The sequence below is a fragment of the Calypte anna genome, chromosome 2, assembly GCF_003957555.1.
Source record: "Calypte anna isolate BGI_N300 chromosome 2, bCalAnn1_v1.p, whole genome shotgun sequence".
NCBI lineage: Eukaryota > Metazoa > Chordata > Aves > Apodiformes > Trochilidae > Calypte > Calypte anna.
Genome location: NC_044245.1, coordinates 95,197,892 through 95,217,573, shown reverse-complemented (window position 1 = coordinate 95,217,573; position 19,682 = coordinate 95,197,892).

The window sequence follows — 19,682 nt, the reverse complement described above, 5'->3', positions numbered from 1 at the left end:
GCTGAACGCTTAGTAAAATCACAGTGATGTGTCTCAGTCTAGTTCCTAAATCCTGAAATCAACGTGGTCATACCTATCCCATTTCTGTGAACCATCCATCATTGTTATAGCCAGCAAGAAAAGATCTTGCATGTTAGTCACCATCATTCTAGCTGAGCTATAGATTTAATATTTTTATTCTTCATATAAAATGCATAAATACTAGCAGTGACTACTGAGATTTAGGGGAATACTGGGCACTCTGCAAGAACAAAGCTCTAAAAAATTATTTGTATTCTATCTGAGTACAACCTGAAGTGGAAAGTAGATTCTCATATTCTCATTGAATGTGTTACAATACACAAAAAGAAGCCAGTCAAAAATAGCAGAAATACATTATTTCACAGCTTCTTTATTAAACCAGAATAGGAAAGCCAATTTCCTTATATTTAATGCTTGTGATCCTTTCAGATTTTTGAAGAAATTGATCATCGTCTTCATGTCCTTGAATTAAAGATTATTTTTGTCCTTGATGAAAGCAGTTAATGTTGCCAATTATTTCTTTTCAGGGATGCCTGAAGCACCTTGATGGGGAAAATTCATCCCAGTGACATTTTTAAGTAATGGATTAATGCATTCATAGTGTAAAACTATTCTTTACATAGATTAAAGAAGCTGGGAAATTGTTACCATTGCCAAATATTTAAAACATTTACTTCAAGCTAAAGCATTTTAGCTAACAATTTAAGAGAAAAAATTAAGCAAATAAAATTTATCCCCTTAAAATTTATAAGTCATCCACACAACAATAAACTATGTGAGACATTTGTTGAAACAATGCAAGTAATATATAAATGTCTAATATTTTATATGTGACAGCTTAAAACCTATTTTAAATTAATGGATCTGAGACATTAAGTAAATTTTAGATGACAACAAATTTTTAACTGAAAAATTATGATTGTATTAATTTGAAGATATCAAAATAAAACTGTTCACCCTTTTTCCTTTTTTAACAGTTAGCTGGATGACTTTATTGGCCACAGGCTTCTCCTGTCACAGATTTTGATTTTGATAAACTGACATTTTTTGAGAAAGATGTTCTGACAAATTGTTCCTCATAACATCAAAAGAGAGTGTTTAAAGGAGAGATACTATTATTTGAGTGGCTTTCAGTTAACTGGAGTAAACGCTCATAATATTTAGGTTTAGACAATGTTCTTTGTTTTTAGAAACAATTCAAAGTAGTCAACAAAATAAAATTTACCTTAGGAGTGAGAAGATGTCCCAGAATTTGTACAATACTCTCAGATAAAAATGATACTTTTTTTTCAACAAAAATGGCACAATTTTTTTGTATTCTTTCTATGATATAAGCTATTTTGCAATAAGAGAGTGTTAGTATAGTTTTTCTGAGTAAGCAGGGTATGAGTTAGTAACCTGTATGATCAAGAATAACATACAGTGATAATAAATTGAAATACCTGTAGCTAACTCATGAGTCCAGCTTGAAAATTCTGGAACATCCTGAAAAACATCTGAAATATCCTCAGAAGCTTTAACAATAACTATGTAAGCAACAAGCAAGCTGGATTTTGTATTAACATTCCTATTTGTAATTTATCAGGTCACTTAACTGTGAACCAAACATTATCTGTGAATTAGGTATTCCAAAGTCAATAAATTATTCAGCTCCTCTCCATGTGATGAAAAGCTTTCTTAATATGTAGAAAGTAGAGATGAGGAACAAGAAATATTCTGAGGTGAGGTTGAGTGATGACTGGACACTTTTCTATGGGTGCACAGTACCCGTATGACCCATATGACTCGTATGGACTTCCCATGTGTTCATACAGGACACTACAACCATTCAGTATTTCTCCTGGAAATAGGCAGAATGTCCTTTGGCTACTCCAGTGCTCAGTATGTTGGTGAAATGGCCACTGTCAAGAAATGTGTGCTGCAGTGGGCTCCTTCCTGCCTTCCTCTCAGTTCCCTACCTCTGCTCCCTTCACCTGTCCAACATCTATTGTCACTTTTTTGAAATTTTAACAATTTTACTATCTTACAACCTTATACTTTCTGTCAAGTTTGTTTTGCTATTAAATTCAGTATTATTAGGGGAGATAGGCACACAGGGATGTGAGCATGTGCGCCTCCTTTCTGTAAGTAAGCAAGTTAAAGGTACACTTGTCAAATATTAGTTTTGACAGATTATTAGGCTGAGGTGAATAGACTTATAGCATGACTTTGCGTGCATCCATGTTGTAAACTCATTTCATACATAAATCAGATAAATCTTAGCTATCCAAATACACAAGATGCAGTCTTTTACTGCTCTACTGACATTTTGAAGTTAAAGCTACTGCCTCCATGTTATCTGAGACATAGAGGAGATTTTGTTCAGAGTCTAAGTAGGATAGCAAGAATTTTCAGGATATAATTATCCTGAAAATTTTATTTGTAAGTAAACCATTGCAGTAAGCAGTCAGCTTTCCTTTATGTCCATGTTCAAAAAATAAAAGGAGTAGATACAATAGACACTGGCCTTTTTGCTTTCACTAGGGAGCCCAGGAGTCAGATTAAGAAATTTGGATGACTTAAGTTAGCTTTTTATAGAGATTTAAAAGATTCTATGTAGTTCAGAGCACTTTTAGCATTTTTAAACAACTTCAAGATTTTGAAGATGTGTGAGTCCTCTAGGACAATCTATCCTGCTGCAAAAACTATTTAGCATTGGTTTGAAATAAGAAAGCTGCTTAAAGAAATCTAAGATGTTGTAAGCTCCTAAAGTAGTTTAAATGTCTTATAATCTTATCTCTCTTACACAGGCTTTGGTCTGTGTTTATAGTGTAAATATAATTGCAAAGCTTGGGAATAGATGTGCTCTCTGTCTTCAAAGCAGAGACACTGGACTTAAGGCTCTGAAGTGATACTGTTCCATCTCCTCCTTGGAGCCCCTTGTCATGCTATCACCTAATATAGGAATATTTTTCTTTCCTGAAGATGAAAAGAGGCTTTATTGGCAGAATTTGACATATAACTGACATTCTGAGTCATAAACTTCAACTCCTTATTCTAAAATGTCTATGTCCCAACATATTTTGATAGACTGCCTGTAGTGCTGCTAGTATCTTTTGCTTTGGCAATGTATGAGTTAGCTACAAAGCAACACTTTCTCCTGCCCACCTGATGGCTTTCCATACACATTTCCCAGGTCAGCTGAAGCTTTAGAAGCTACCTAGGGCAAAGGAGGATATAGGTCCAAGTCCAGATATGAACTCTGTCTATGTGAGTCTTAAGGTTCAAGGCTGGGCTGACAATTAAATGGACAACAGATGAGCTCTGTTAAACCCTCTCCCTTCCAGAAATGGAAAGGAAAGGGAATAAGGGAGAGAGACTTATCAGTTGCAACCTAAACTGCACAGCTTTAAAGAAAAAGTAATGTTGACGAATAAAATCATGAAACAAAACCAACATCACGTTTCCCTCCAGTAATGCTCATATCATGAACAAGGCTGCAGGACAGGCCCTGGGAAGGCCAGGGTGTCAGACCCTTCACTTGACCTTGTTGAACCTTCTGAGGTTCATCTGCTCCCACCTCTCTAGTTTGTCCAGGTCCTTCTGGCTGACATTCCATCCCTCTAGAATATCTACAGCATCATTCACCTTGGTGTCATCTGCAAACTTGCTGATGGTGCATTCAATCCCACTGTCTATGTCGCTGATAAAAATGCCAAACAGTATAGGTCCCATTTCAGACCCCTGAGGTGTCAACACCACTTGTCACTGATCACTGTATGGACTTCAAGCTATTGACCACTCTCCTCTGGATGCAACTATCCAGCAAACTCCTTATCCATTGAACATTTTACCCATCAAATCTGTATCTCTCCAACTTGGCGAGTAGGGTGTTGTGAGGGACCATGTCAAAGGCCTTGCAGAAATTCTGATAGATCATATCCACAGGCCATCTCTTGTCCACTGATGGAGTCACATTGACTGCATAGGGCTAGATAGACTCAGGAGAAATATGTTGTGCTGCGTATGTATCCTTGAAGGATTTCTGATAAATGCCAGCTGAGTAGCAGTCTGGGACTACTGTAAGAGATGAACTGTTGTTCTCCCTCAGGAGATCCATGGATCTTTTATTCTGTTGAGTGCAGAATGAAGGAAGCAGTATCACAGGTTTTTGATACTTTCATAGTATGTAGTTCAGTGATGAGGACTTTACCTCACAAAAGTTTCACTGTAAGCAAGTGTGGGACTCACAAGACAGTTGAGACTCCTTGTCCTCCTGATGGTCTTTATTACCTATTATTGGTAGATAATGGAAAGACATATCTGAGCCTAGATTAAACTTTGTGGTTATGAAATCAGAAACAGTGACTTGGATCACATTTGAAGAAAGTGGGATTTTTAAAATCCATTATAGAACATTAGTGATGGGAACAAGATCAAACTGCAGCAAGAACGACTAGAAGAATGACTTTACAAAAATCTATTTAATGAAGCTTTCATATATTTATAAAAAGTTTAAATTGCATTCAGAGCTGCCTAAAATTACATGATATCATTTGCAAATTATTTCCAGTAAAAACATTTTCTATAGTTTCACTCACCTTTCTTGACCTGGTAAAAAGAAGCAGAAGACACCTGGATTCTGATCCTTGACAGATTGTTATAGGTAATAGAGGTCTAATTTCTATAGTGTATTTCAGAGATGAAACATTATATCAGAATTTTGTTCAAATATGGTTCAGATATGGTTTCTCCAGAGACACTTAAGGAAAGCTTCACAGAATTACCCAGAAACACAGAATGGTTGAGCTTGTTAAGTTACAATTACTTAATCATTAAATTGTATCATAGTTTAGGTTGAAAGAGACCTCTGGCAGTACTCTGGTCTGGAGTAGGACCAGCTGGGGCATTGGATCTAATGAGAAAATTAGATCAAATTGTTCAGGACCTCATCCAGGAGAATTCTGAGCCTGCCCAAGATACTACAAGTTGGCTTTATCCTTTCTGATGACTGTCAGTCAGCTTTCTCTGAAGTTCCAGCAAGACCACTCACAGTTAAGCTTCTTAGGTCTGAAGGATTGGGATGATGCTTTGTAAGCATTTATTTCAAGAATGAATGTATCAGTTCTTTATTGCTGTCTGTAGGTAGGGCCTAGCCTACAAACTGGCTGAAAGCCATGTAGTTATGGCTGAACAGCACTGGAGTTTCCAAATCTTGCTGGTGTTACATTAACTGAAGATAAGTGGCTCCTGGTCGGCTCAGAATGAGAGCAAAACTGTCTCATGTCTGCCTGTAAGTAAAATATACTTTATAGGCTTGATATCCCTGGTATGGCAGATCTTATTTGCCCAAAGAGCCTGAAAGAACCATCTGGTTGTTTCTGATCCTCATAGTTAGTGTGATGAGAAAGTCATTCAGGCAATTTTTCTGCAGCTGAAAAAAAAAAAAATTTAAAAAAAATGTGTTGAGACAGGCTTTTATCTGGGGGAGGAAAACAGAACTCAATGCTGCTAAATATGTTTCAGGATAATGGCCTCAATAGTGCATCTGGTGAGTGTTTAGAAGAAGTGAATGCTGAATGCCTTGCCAGTGATAACACAGACAAAGGTTATCGGCATGTGCCACACATCAAACATTGATCTCAATGCAATTAATTTAAGTGAAAAATTGTCTCCATCAGCAAATGTTTTTGCACAGTATCAAAGCCTCTTTCTTTGTTGTTCTTCTTTTTAATGAGAAAGTTTGACCTATCAAAGAAAGTTAGAAATATTTGTTTCTTTAAATTTATTTGAGGTTCCCATGCTTTGCAATTAACCCTCCAGCCTCGGATCCTGAATGAAATAGACTTTCTTTTTTAGGGTTAATATTATAGATGTTTTAGTGTTTTTATATAAATATAATCCAAATAACCTTCATCATATCAAGATGCTGTGCGTGATTCTATTTTCTTACTGTATGATTACGTAAACCCCACTTGAATTAATAGTCACCAGAATTTTGAATGCATGTTGTCATTGCTACTAGAAGATACTAAGAAGAAATTTAGCTTCTGAGAAACAAGAACAATTTGAAAAGATGAAAACAACTTAGACACCACACACTGGTAGGATCAGTGTGTGACTTTGCACAGACACTGAAGAAAAGAAACTCTCATAAATTGAAGCAAAGATCTGCCAGCAGGTTATTAAATACTAATAGAAATGATGGCCACTTCTAGGCATTTATTTTAAAAGATTAATGAATGCAAGATGTACAAAATATGGGCTGTAATTAGAACACCACATAGCTGAATTGTGCTCAAAAAAAGACCTGGGGCAAATTGTTTTGGCATTAATTAGGGGTACAAAAAAAAAAAATACTAGAGGTCACCAGGACTGAAAAGTGTGAATGTAAAGCAACAATTTGCATTTTACCTTGTCCAAGTCACATAATGGAATTGATTCATTGCCTACAGTAAACACTATGGGATTGACTATAGCAGTATTGACTATGGAAAAAAGTGACATAAATTACTTTGCTGACCAGAAGTACAACCAGACAGTACAGTTTGTTTCCACATTACCACAAGATATTACTTCAATTTGTCTGTAAATTATACCATAAGAATTATAATTATCAATTAGAGATTGACAGATTTTTCTAAAGAACAACACAAAACACTATGAATAGAGGGTCATCACTAAAATTATTATAAGACATGCACATATTATAGATATGAAATATATAAATGTAACAGCATCATAATTGTTCTGATTAATTAAAATATAATTTGCAGAAGAGACACTTGAAAGAAAAACATTTTTAAAATATTTTTCAATTTTTAACTGTTCAGTACCTATATTTATATATTATCAATTCAAGACATTAAGATGTGCTCTTGATAAAGAGACCAATTATAATATTGTAAATTAATATTAAATTTTCATAAAATTCATTGGAAGAAGGAACTCTTCATTTAGTTTTACTTTCCTTTGCCTTAATTTGTAAGAAGACATACCCAGACAGTGAGGTGTACAAGAACTTATACATACTCTTAAGTACAATTTATTGAGCTGAAATACTATCAACCAAAAGTATAAAATTATCATTTGACACATAAAAGGATCCACTAGAAGCTTCAAGCAGGGAAGAGAATTAACAATATGATATTAGTGTCTGTAAAGCAATCTTTCTGAAAAGCAACAACTCACCTATCTCTTGAGCACACAACGGTGAAAGAGGATTTCTGGCTCATTATTTGAAAAATTATAACTTTAGTAGAAATGGTTCTTACAGTCTGCAACACTGTAGCTCTCTTTAAAGCACAGCAAATATAGGGAGTGGAGTAGTAAAGTACTCTCTATAAGAGAGAGCAAAGAAAGAGATAAAAGGGCAAATGGGAAGTGTGATTTTAAGGAAGGAAGATACCTGAGTCTAATAACTACTCACCTGACAAGAAGAACAGCAACTTGAGGTTTCCTCCATACCCCTGTAAACTGAAGAAGAAATTTCACTGTGTAAATTTTGTCCACTTTTCTCTTTTTTCCCTATGCCAAGCTTTGGAAATCCTACATAAATGTCAGGGATTATATGTATTCACCCAGTGACTGCAGCTTCCATACATACATAAATATTACCAAATCATTAACTACTTATATGACACTTGGAATAAAAACCACAGCTTTCTAGGACTGCTTGCTGCTATAGTCCATAGGAACTCAGGAGATGGTGTCTAATCTGTAGTTACACCACCTTTCTCCAAATTCCTAGATCACAAATAAGAGGCAGTTTTGAAAGATTCACAAGTAAGATTCACAAGGCAGAGCTAAGTGGCAGAGCAATAGTTATCCAGATTTACATCACAGCTTACAAATTGTAGAGCTACTAAAATCCTGTCAGCTCCTGGCATTCAAGTTACATGCTTTTTCAAACAATTAAGGCATCTTACTCACTTTCATAGTGACCTACTGTTTTTCTCTACCTTAAGCTTATGTATCTTTAGAATTCAAAATAGGTGTACATATTAAAAACAAAAGCAGTAAAGCACCTATTAATTTACAGATTTGAGAGGAAGGTCTTCTGCCTTCCAAAAAAACCCTGCATCTAATTACTAATAGCAACATACTGTAATCCTACTGCAGTACAAAAATTTGACTAAATCAGCTAATGTTGCATTTTCAAATGCACTTTTCCATGGAGAGGCACAAACTGTCTTTATGTGGAGCAATATGTGACATTAATTCACCTAAACTGAGAGCTAGGATGAAATAAATTGTTTAAATATTCAGTACAAAAAAGCAAAAATACATACATTTAAGGATGTAGAATTTCTGACAGCTTCTCATGGAGAAGTTTCCTTTCTTAAGGAGAAATATTTCCCAGTCATTTTATCAGTAAGCTATCTCTATAGAGCTAAGTGTTAGTTTGCCTGGGTTCAGATACACTGCAAGTCCTTGAAAGTCATATATAGCATAATGCTGGCCCACAGCACACAGAAGAGTAATACTTATATGAGGTAGAATCTGAGCCATGAGCACTGGTGACTTCTGGCTCTTTCTGGTCTGTAACAAATATTTAACATTGCTCATGGAATAATTTAGCAAATACAGAATAAGTCTGTAATATTCTTGTATATCATGTAAAATATAACACAGCAACCCAACTTAGAATTCATTCTCAGAACTTTTGACTTTAAATAATTTTTAAGTGATTGGGGAGAAGATTTTTCTCCTTTTTTGTCTGACAGCATCATGCCATCCAGAGGCTAACTGTGCTCATTACAAAGTTTGGTTGCTAGAGATACACAAAAGCCAGCCATCTTCTGGTCAACATAAGGTTTGGTCTCTCTTTCATCATCAGGAAATATATTTTTTTCTTGTAAAAAGATCTGATTTTAGACTCAAGTTATATTTATGTCTTCCATAAATCTCAGCATTTTCAAAATTGTCTATGCAACGGGACTATTCAGTGAGGTAGAAAAGGGGGAGCTTGAGAGGAGCAACTAAGACAAGAAGAGAACATTAGATGAAGAGAAGATAGGCATTGGATAACTTTAATAAATTTAAGTGCTTTGATTCATAAAATTCCTGTTTCCTTCGTCTGGTTTCTGTCCTGTGAATAAGTTACCATGGTATTATAAAGTAGGAGCATAATGTTCTTTCAGTTTTGAGTGGCAGTAGAAGAAAGTTTCAAAGCAGAGCTTTGAAATTCCTCGAGTCAATTTTCAAATTAAAATCTAAAGATTTACTATATATTTTTTTTTTTCAAAAATCAAAAAAAAAAAGAAAAAGAAATGCACAAAAACTTCTTTCTGTTGTTCCCAGAATATTTTTCTTAGGATCTAATATCACAAAATAAAGCACAACAGTATAATTCTGGAATATTATTTCCCAGAATACGGCATGCATTCATCATAATTGAACCAGAATATTTTTGTGTCCTATCTAGAAAAAAAATTAAAACATTAACTTTATTTACTTAAGCATTAGATTAACTATACTTTAAAAATTTTGTTTAGCGTAAACTTTTTCCTTCCAAAATGAAAATACCTAACTTTTGATAAGCTTTATCATGCTTCACACTGCAACAAAACAACAGATTGCATATTATGTAATTATTTGTCATGTGACAGAAACCCAGCATTATGATAAGGGTACAATAAAATATTAAATTAATATTTTAAATATTAGAGAAAAATCTAGGCACCTGAAAATAATTAATAATTAAATGGGGAAAAGAATAAAATTAATTCAATATTTTACATCTCAAAATGTCTGTATTAGGTTTGGTTCACTTTTTTTACAAACCCTATAAAAATATTTAAATCTTCAGCTCTGTGATTAGTTATGTTCCCAAAACTGGCATAGTTATCCCCACAGATTTTTAAAATGCGAGAGAGATTGCCAGAAAATGTTATGACCATGCACCACTCAACTCCTACTCAGACTTGTGAATCATCAGATTGATTCTACATAGAATCATAGAATGGTTTGAGGTTGGAAGGGACCTGAAAGATCATCCAGTTCCAACTCCCTGCCATGGGCAGGGACACCTCCCACCAGACCAGGTTGCTCAAAGCCCCCTCCAACCTGGTCTTGAACAGATCCAGGGAGGGGGCAGCCACAACTTCCCTGGGCAACCTCTTCCCGTGTCTCGCCACCTTCACAGTGAAGAATTTCTTCCTAATGTTTAATCTGTACTGTTTCTAGCAGAGTAATATAAAAAACAAGTGTTTAATAACATTTCCCACATAGTACATTGTTTCTTTATAGTAGAAGGAGAGTATTTATTTCTTTTTGAACAAGATGGGAATACCCTAGTAAGCATAAGCCATTACAGACTTGAAAAGCTATTTTTTCTATAATATTTTAAGTTCTTGACTCTCCAGTAAAGTACATTTTAAGCAGCGATCTCAAAGGAATGTTGATCTCTTACTTACATTAAGGTTGAAGTTTCCAAGACATATTTTTTTCTTTTAAAAAAGGTAGATTGGAAAAAAGAAAATAATTTATTTCAAGTTGATAGCACCTATCTTGATAAGAAATCTGCAGAGATTATGTTACATGCTTCATTATTCTCTAACAAATTCGTAAACAAACACAAGAAAATATGATTATGTATTGATTAACATTATTTCAAACCATTTTCAGTCATTGCATTTTTTTCACTGTATGCTATTTGATGAACTGAATGACTGTATTACAAAAATATCACTGAGTTAAATGTAATTTATAACTTAATTAAATTGTTCTGTAACTAAAACAAAATTAGACTTCAAGATGCATTATGCTAGGTTTTTAACACCACTGATAATCAAGATCAATTAAGCATGATGTGTTGTAATTTAAGCACTAAGTTAATACTGCAAGTGTTTTAATAAAAGCATAGAAAAATATTTACCCCAAATAACAGAATTCATATGACAAAAAATTCCAAATTGTCCTTTTCACTCTGAAACCACCGGAGTTTTGCTATGATTCATTAGGATCCTTGCTGTCCCTTATTGTACTCTTGACAGCTTGCTTGTGGGAGAAAGAGAAAACTAATACTTAAAAAAACCCCAAGTTCCTTATTCTAAAGAAAGTTTACCCTCTACAAAGAGCTTATAGAAAAAAAGATCCATAGAAATATTTTTTTGAGATTATGTTCATTAAAAATTGAGATTAAAAATTGCAAGCACTTTAGAAGGATGGGAATGTGTTCCTGAGTTTATTAATCTCTGGGTTATTGTAGCTATTAAATTCAAACCATGTTTACTTCAGTACTCCTTCCTCAGCCTTGCTTTTGCAAAGATTTATTCACCAGATAATTGTACACAAGTAATCACATCAAAGTAAATGGCAATGGAATTATTCATTACACATAAGATTAAGGTTCTGGCTATCTGTTTGAATAATAGAATACAAATTTTAAATATAATATATAGAATAGTCCTTTCTGTGCCTGGACAAAAACAAGGCACAGGAAATTTGGGGGCTAAAAAGTAGGTATTAATAGTAGTGTGGTTTAGGCATGGGCTAAAGTTATCACCAAAAATGACCAAAATAGCAATTATGGATAATTGGACAACTATGGGGTATGCAACATATACCACAAAAAATTAATCTGGAGGCAGTCTGTGTCAGCTTGGACTTCCTATACACTATTTCAAATCAAGTATCTGTTTTCAGTTTTTTTAGTGGCTGTTTTTTGGTTGTTTTTTTCCCCTATTCCTAATTATACTGTTGATTATTCAAGCTGTATGAAGAAAACTAGAAGTTGCTTTATATGTGAGATCTGAGATCCTTCCAATTACACAGAGAATGACAGTTTTCTTTAGCAGGGTAATCAGTCTCTGATGTGGTACTGAAACATTGACTTTGCCTCGCAATAAGATGCAGTTAATTAACTTGAAGCAGTAAGAAAGTTCATGTTGAAGAGTCATTGGAACTGAGTGATAAAGTAAACTCCATTGAAAATCAAAAGATAAAAATAATCTTTTTAACCTATGTTTTGACTTGCTTCAAAAATCCCAGTTCTCTTAGAATAACTCCCGAGTGCATGATTACCTTCTTTTAATATCTTTTTCCCCACCTTTTTCCAGTCTCTTTCGAGGATTATGACAACTGTACTTAAGATTTTTTAATTATTAATTTGAGTGTGATAGGGTAAATCAAATGGAAAAGTGTCAGCTAAACCCAAATGCCACAGTACCTAAGCTTCTACACCTCATGGTTCCAGTCTCTCCTATGACCCAATGTTTGCACTTGAAAAGTACTTTCTGTGATGCATCAGTCTCACCTTTTGTTGATCCAAATGTTAAATTGTGTCATTTCCATCAGGGAACCTCATATCAGGAAAAGAAATACACAGATTGGTATCTCTAAATGTACCCTACCATTTGTAGAAAAATTTCAAGAGGTTAACTAAAGGTGAACAAAATTTTCTTTCTGAAAACTAAAAAAATATGTATTTGGGCTTATGTGAAAACGAACAGTTCAATATTTTAAAAATTATATTTTTGGAATCCTATGGGAAATTAAACATTTCAATACTTATTAAGGACAAAAATAAGTGTTGAAGAGTTTGAATTTTTTTATAGAATAAATCCAAATTTTAAATCACATAAATTTATAAGAGATGCTCCAGCATTCCTCTTGTTCACAGAATGATTTCAATCTTTTAAATATGAGCTGAAAAATCCAGCCTTTATTCGTTGTGACAGCCATTTCTACAGGGTGAAATGTTTTCCTGTGTTATTGACTTTCACCATTCAGTGATGTCAAACATATTTCAAGAATAATTTAAAGGACGCAATTTGTTTGGACAAAATTGCTGCTAATAAATTAGTTATATTTCTCTATTTTCTTTCTTCTGGATGTGGAACTTTATTAGGAAGAGTGATTTGGTCTAAAAAGATCTGTATTTCTCACGGTTGGATTTAAAATTTTCATTGTTTGAAGGGAAGTGCAACCATACAGATCACCAAACCATGAAATATGAAGCATTTTTTTCACTGCATTTCTCACTAGTATCTGAGTAGAAAATGGAGAAGCATAAAGGATATGCAGATGGTTAAAGAACTCTATGACTTTTTTTGCTTCAGTCTTCACCAACAAGTGCTTGGACCACACTACTGAAGTCAAAGAATGCAAAGGCCTTCTGGGAGAAGGAGGAAAACCCATTGTACGAGAAGATCACGTTCAAGACTGTGTAAAGAACCTGAAGGTACGCAGCTCCCTGGGAGCTGGTGAGATGCAGCCGTGGACCCTAAGAGAACTGACAGATGAAGCCATTATCCCTCATATTTAGAAGTTCTGGTAGTTCCATGACTGGCAGTTCCATATTTAGAAGTTGTGGTAGTTCCATGACTGGTAGTTCCATGACAGTTCCCACTGACTGGAAAAGGGGGAGCATAACTTCCATTTTTAAAAGCAGGTGGGATGGAGGACCCAGGGAACTACATGCCAGTCAGTCTCATCTCTGTGCCTGGCAAGATCAAGGGACAAATCCTCCTGGAAACTGTTAAAAATGACCGAGACTCAATATTCTCTTAACGGTTTAATTTAATTAACTAAATTGAAATTGCAATGAGCAAAACAGCACTGGGTGCATGGGGAGTCTCCGCTCCACTCACACGCATGCTTCTAAAACTCTAGAATTACCTTATATTGATTACAATTTTATGAATATTAAAAAGGGGTGGGTTTACATATATATTCATAGGGATTACATCACGTTATTACAATATTCATGATAGGCAGAGTCTGGGCGGAGTCTAGGCAGAGTCCTCTCTTGGGGAGATATCGGGGGGTCGTTAGGGGGTCTTTGGATGAAGTAAGAAGTCTTCCTCAAACTTGAACCCTTTACCTTTCTTGTTTTTGCCGACTTCATTATCTTGTTACAGAGCAAACTGAGACCCTAGCCATAATTTTTCCCTTATCTGCTGGTTGTGGCATTTTTATGTTGTCTCTCTGCAGATGTTCACATTCTTTTGGTGCCTCGTTAGCCTTGGCAGAGCTTTGTTTTAAGAACAAGGCCCACGCTTCAATTACCGCCGAGACAGAAGTTAGTCTCATTAAGGCCTTGTGTTGCTTACACTGCTTTTGTGGAAAATTAAATGTTTCAATTGCTTTGTCTAGCCCCATATTCTCTTTCTTCTTAGCTTAATTCTGAATTTACTGGTTAGGAATACAAATTAACATCATATATCACAAAACACATTGATATATCACTAAGTCACATGGAAAATAAGGAGGTGATTGGTGACAGCCAACATGGCTTCACTACAGGCAAATTCTGCATGACAAATTTGGTGAACTTCTATGTTGGGGTTAAAGTTTTCATGGATAAGAACTTGGGCAGTGTTCAACACTATTCTACAAAACATCCTTGTCTCTAAATTGGAGAGACATGGACTTGATGCATGGACCACTCAGTGGATAAGGAACTGGCTGACCTGTTGTTGTGATGAAAGGCTTGATGTCTCAGTGAGGAACAGTGATGAATGGTGTTCCTCTAGGGTCAATATTGGGACTGATTCTGTTTAACATCTTTGACATGGAGAGTGGAATTCAGCGCACTCTCTTACCATATGAGGTAACATTAAAATTTATTTTTGTTTTGGATCTGCGAAACAAAGTCCAACAGTAGAAGGGTTGGGTGCAAGCAGACTTCATGTGACGACACAGGCAAAAATATAGAGCCAGGCAAAAGAGGGAGAGGAAAAGAAGATATAAGACAGAGAGAAAAAAGGGTCAGAAAGTGGGAAGAAAGAATGGGAGAGAAAGAGAGAGAGAGCGATATTCACTACCGGGCGCTCAGCTGCCCAGTGAATTTCTTCAAGCTGTTGCTGACCCTGGACAGGGCCCGATGCGAGATGTTGTGGGTCAAGAGACAACAAAAAACAACCACAGCATGGACAGCCATACATACCCCTGAGTTCCTTTTGATCCCAAGGGGCAGCTGGCAGTCAGGTGCCACAGAGGCCAGGGGCATTGGCATCAGAGCCATTGCAGACAGGCTGCCTGTAGGGGAGTAGGGAGCCCCCCACCCACTCATCAGTTCTTACCTCTTTCCAGGTGCCGCTCCCCCTCTGTTCCAGCCCCCTCAGCCAGGTACAGCAGCATCAGTACAATCAAGGTGGCTTCCTCCACCCTGGCCAGGGTAATGGTGCCCAGGGTAATGGGGGGATGTCCCAGCACTGCAGATGGCCCTCAGAAAAGGGGAGTAGTCTCCACCCATTAGTTCTTATCTCTTCTCAAGGTGTCACACCCTGCTCAGCTCTGGCCAGTCAGGTCCTCCACCCCAGCCAGGACTATTCACTTTAAAATTGCTCTTTTGAGACAATTGCAAATCAGTGAGGTCAGACTCTCACACATCCTCAGCAAGTTTTCTGACTATACCAAGCTGTGTGGTGTGTGTGATGCACTGGAGGGAAGAGATGCCATCCAGAGGCACTTGGACAAGCTTGAGAGGTGAGACCCTTGCAAAAAAAGTCAAATAAGGCCAAGTTCAAAGTCCTGCACATGTTTTATGGAAATTTTTGACTGGAAAACTTTGGCCAATAATGAATTTCTTGCTTAAGGACCACTGACGAAAGAATGCAGGAAAAAATTGTCAAGGACAGATACCAGTGTGAAAACTATCTGCTTGGATAAAAAATGAGGAACACCAGAGAAATTAAGACATAAAATGTCTAAAACCCTGTTCTCAGATCAGATGGAGAAAATAAGACTAAACAAGTGGAAAAATTTGTTCTTCATGGAAAGTAAAACTCATCAGATTCTCTTTAAACCATGTTTAAAATAATATTTCTACTGAATAATTGGAGAAATTAATAGGAACAAATATTTCTTGCAAAAGTTTTAGGCAGCGCAATAAACAATATTATAACTATAACAAAAGATCTTAGTTAAATGCATCTAGCACAAAGCTCAAATATGTGGCTTGGCTTCTTTTTTGTTAACTATGGCTCTTCTAAAAGAACTCAACAGGTCACTTGAACTGTCAGAGGATTTGAAAAAATTTAGACATTTGGCTTATCAATGTACGTGGTAGACCTCTATACAGTTCAGTCTGATACTGATTCTCAAATTCTTATTCTGATATTACAATAGTTGTTTTTTATTTGTTAGACATAGCAGTAGAATGAAAGCAGACAAAGAACGAGACAAAAGCTATCAATCATGTGTTCCCCCATGTATCTAATGAAAAAGGGTTGGAACTTGTTCTTATTTTCAGTGTCTTGGAAAGGAAAAAAATAGTTAACTTTCTCAGATAGAATGAAGAGAGACTGACAATAACATAAAAGCCACAACTGTAAAGTGTCTGCAAGACAAACAAAAAAAAAACCCCAAATAACCAACCAACCAAACAAAAACCCCAAGGAAACAAAATCTTTTCAAAGACAAATTAAAGCCTAAAGCAAAATAAGAGGATTATATGTTCAAATCAGACTGGGAGGAATATCATATATGTCTAAGATAGTATCTTAATCTGTTAGAAAACTGCCAATAAAATTGCTCAGCACAGACAAAACCAAACAAGTATCACTTTTTAATCTTAAATGGCAATATTTGGTATCTGCTCATCTGGCACTAAAAGCCACATACCGAAAACTGTCCTTAGGGGATGATTTTTCATATAGCTTGGCAAGAGATAGACAAACTCCTGGGTATGTTTCATTGTATGCTTGTGAATATGTGTATATACGTGTATGTGTGTGTGCGTACTCACCTACATATATGTGGTTGATAGAGAAGATGTATACAATAACAATGTCAAATACAGCAGCTGCTTTGTAAAGATAAGGAGATGCTGCTGTCTCATGACATGTAACATAACTACTACACCAGAAGGTGCTAATATTCCTTTAGCCATGTCAGACACTTCTCTCAATACTCAATCTGTGGCTCCACATCTATCACCAAAGGGAATTACAGTGTTGTCATAATACTGAAGGGTGCAATTACCTGGGCATTAGAGTTTTAAAGTATTTAACCACCTTAAGTGTATAATTATCCATTAATCTGAAGAGAGCATTTGATTGCCTACTGCTGAATTCACACAGTAATTATATGTTTATCCATATTATAAAGTAAAATAAATCTTTTAAGATAATAATTATCTTAGTAACATTTTGTTTCTTAATAAGAGCACAAATACATAATCTACTACAATTTTTCAGGCATTTAAACATTTTTTTATACAAACACATCAGTTTGAATCAGCTGGAACTTAGTGCTAATGTTAATTTAACACATTGTAGTGGATAAGCAATCATGAAAAAGCCATATTCATTCATATTTTAATACACAAGGGGTATTAAAAAATTATAGAGTATGTAATGGATCTTTTGGGAAATCTGCTCCTTTCTTTTGTGCTTGTTCATTTCTTTAGCTAGCCTGTCAAGTTCCAAGGTCAGTGACAAGTTAATGTCATATCACAACCATGTTATGTTTAAGTAAGAGACATCATAGCTCTGTGATGTAAGAATACGTTTTCTCATTCTTTCTCTTTATGAAGCTTTTACAGCTATTGAGATAGAACGTATAAAAATTTACAACTGCAGACATTTTTAATAGTACAAGGAAAGTTCTCTCATGACTCCCATTTGGCATTTTGACCTGTTCCAGTGTGAGATAAAGGGTAGCTGAACAAAGTAGAGACTACATTGTGTAGTTCCAGAGTACACTACAAAATTCAGATTATGCAGAATCATTGCTCTTCTGTAACACAACTGCATGAAACTGAAGTAATGAAAAAAGTAGTGCTACAGATGTCCAGAATTTTATTGTTAATACTGCATTCAGAACTGAGAAGAATCATAGGAGAGGAAAAAAAGCAAGATGAAAATATATTTGGAATATTTCTGGATAAATCTTCTACTTGAAACTAAAAAAGCTTTAGGGGAAAAAATATTTCGCTGTAGAGAAACAAGATAAACCAGGTGCCTCGAATTGCCAGTGAGTGGGTGTGAGTCCACCTGTGCCTGGTTAGGACAGGCCCCTATTGGGAATGAGCAAGACCAGGGGGCCAATAAAGGTGGGACACAAACCCACAGAGCTAGAGCTCACTTTGGTGCGAGGCAAGGAAGAGGCCAGCAGCTTGTTGAGCCTCAGGAGCAAGAGAGGCTCTTCCTGCAACATTTCTCCATCTGTTAAATTAAAATACATAGTTTTAATTTAACATAGCTTTTTTAACATAAAAAAAAAAAAAAAATCCTGAAACAGTCCTCTTCCAAAAACAGTAACCAGAGAAATATTGATGCATATAGAACAAGTGTACAGAAAGTAACAGGATTATTTATGCTCTTAGTCATTAGAATTTATTATTTTTATTAATGTGCTGAATTGCAGTTATTAAATTTAAAGTTGTTACCAAGATGAGAGAGATTAGAAGAAAAATAAAGAGGCTTAATAGAAATTCCAGGTTGTCTTGACAGATAAAAATTGTGTCTAAATTTTCTGAAAATAAAAGACAACCCTGAGCAGAGACAAGCAAAGGGCTTTATGATGAGAAAGAAGCAGCTGCATAAAGATAACATGGCGATAACTGATTAAAAAACTGGCTACAGGGATCACAGACCTTTATGAATTAGCAGTACTATGTCAATATAAAAAAGGCCAAGTATTTATCTTCCTTAGAAGCATGAAGAATAGTATGACCATGGAGTAAGGAAACTATTCTTTATCTCTGAAGCAGACAGTGGAAAAGATTTAGCCACAACTCGAGGGCTCCAGTTCAAGAAAAATCATACCCAGGAGAGACAGAGCAGAGGAAATCATGGTTCTTTATTATAGATATCTGAGCATTCTCTATAAAGCAATTTTTTGAATGAACTAGAGATGTTTAGACTGAAAAATAAAGTAGTGGAGTTAAAACCATCTTCTCATACATAAAACATTGCTGAAAAGAAGGTAATCTGTTCTCAGTATTGATAGGACAGGAAGTAGAAAGTTTAAATTCCAACAAGGAAGATTCCAGCTGGGAGTGAGGGAAAGGAATAATGAAGTATGAGAATGGGTTGCTTAGAGAAGTTATGGAGCTTCCTCCTAGAAAACGTCTTGGAACTGGCTATCCTGGTTTCCTAAGGAATGCAGTCCAGTGTGATGGATCTGCCACATGCTTCTCTGTCTCTCTGATCCATCAAACTACCCATAAATTTAAACCAGATTTGGAAGAACAGTATAAGTCTCAAAGATATTACATTTATCTGCAGGAAAATATATTATGGGCAAAGGTGAGAGACTTCATTAGAATTCACTACATGTATTTTTAACTAAGCCTTTGGTAGACAGCAAAGTTTATTTCTATGAGATTAGATGTGATGTAAATCTATATGAAACCTAGTTCAGTTTCATTGTTTTTACTGTATCATGAGTAGGCAAAGAGTTTTCAAGGTACGTGGAGTTGCAGTTCTATGTGTACTTCAGTATGACTATTTGCAGCTATCCTAGCTGACATTCAGAACAATCTGAATCTAAAAATTAAGTTTAAATTATATTTTTTAAGTCCTTTTCTCATACAAATTTAGTTTCTATGTGTACTTGCTTTGTGATGGTCTTTCCTCTAAATTCTTATTATGCATCTGCTGGCCGATTGTTCCTCTGTAGGATCAGATAATCTGAGAAAATCATCGCCAAAATTGGTTTGACTACATATAAAATCAGACAAAAGAAATACTTGTTTCTGTAATGTCAAATATTTTCTGATTATAAGT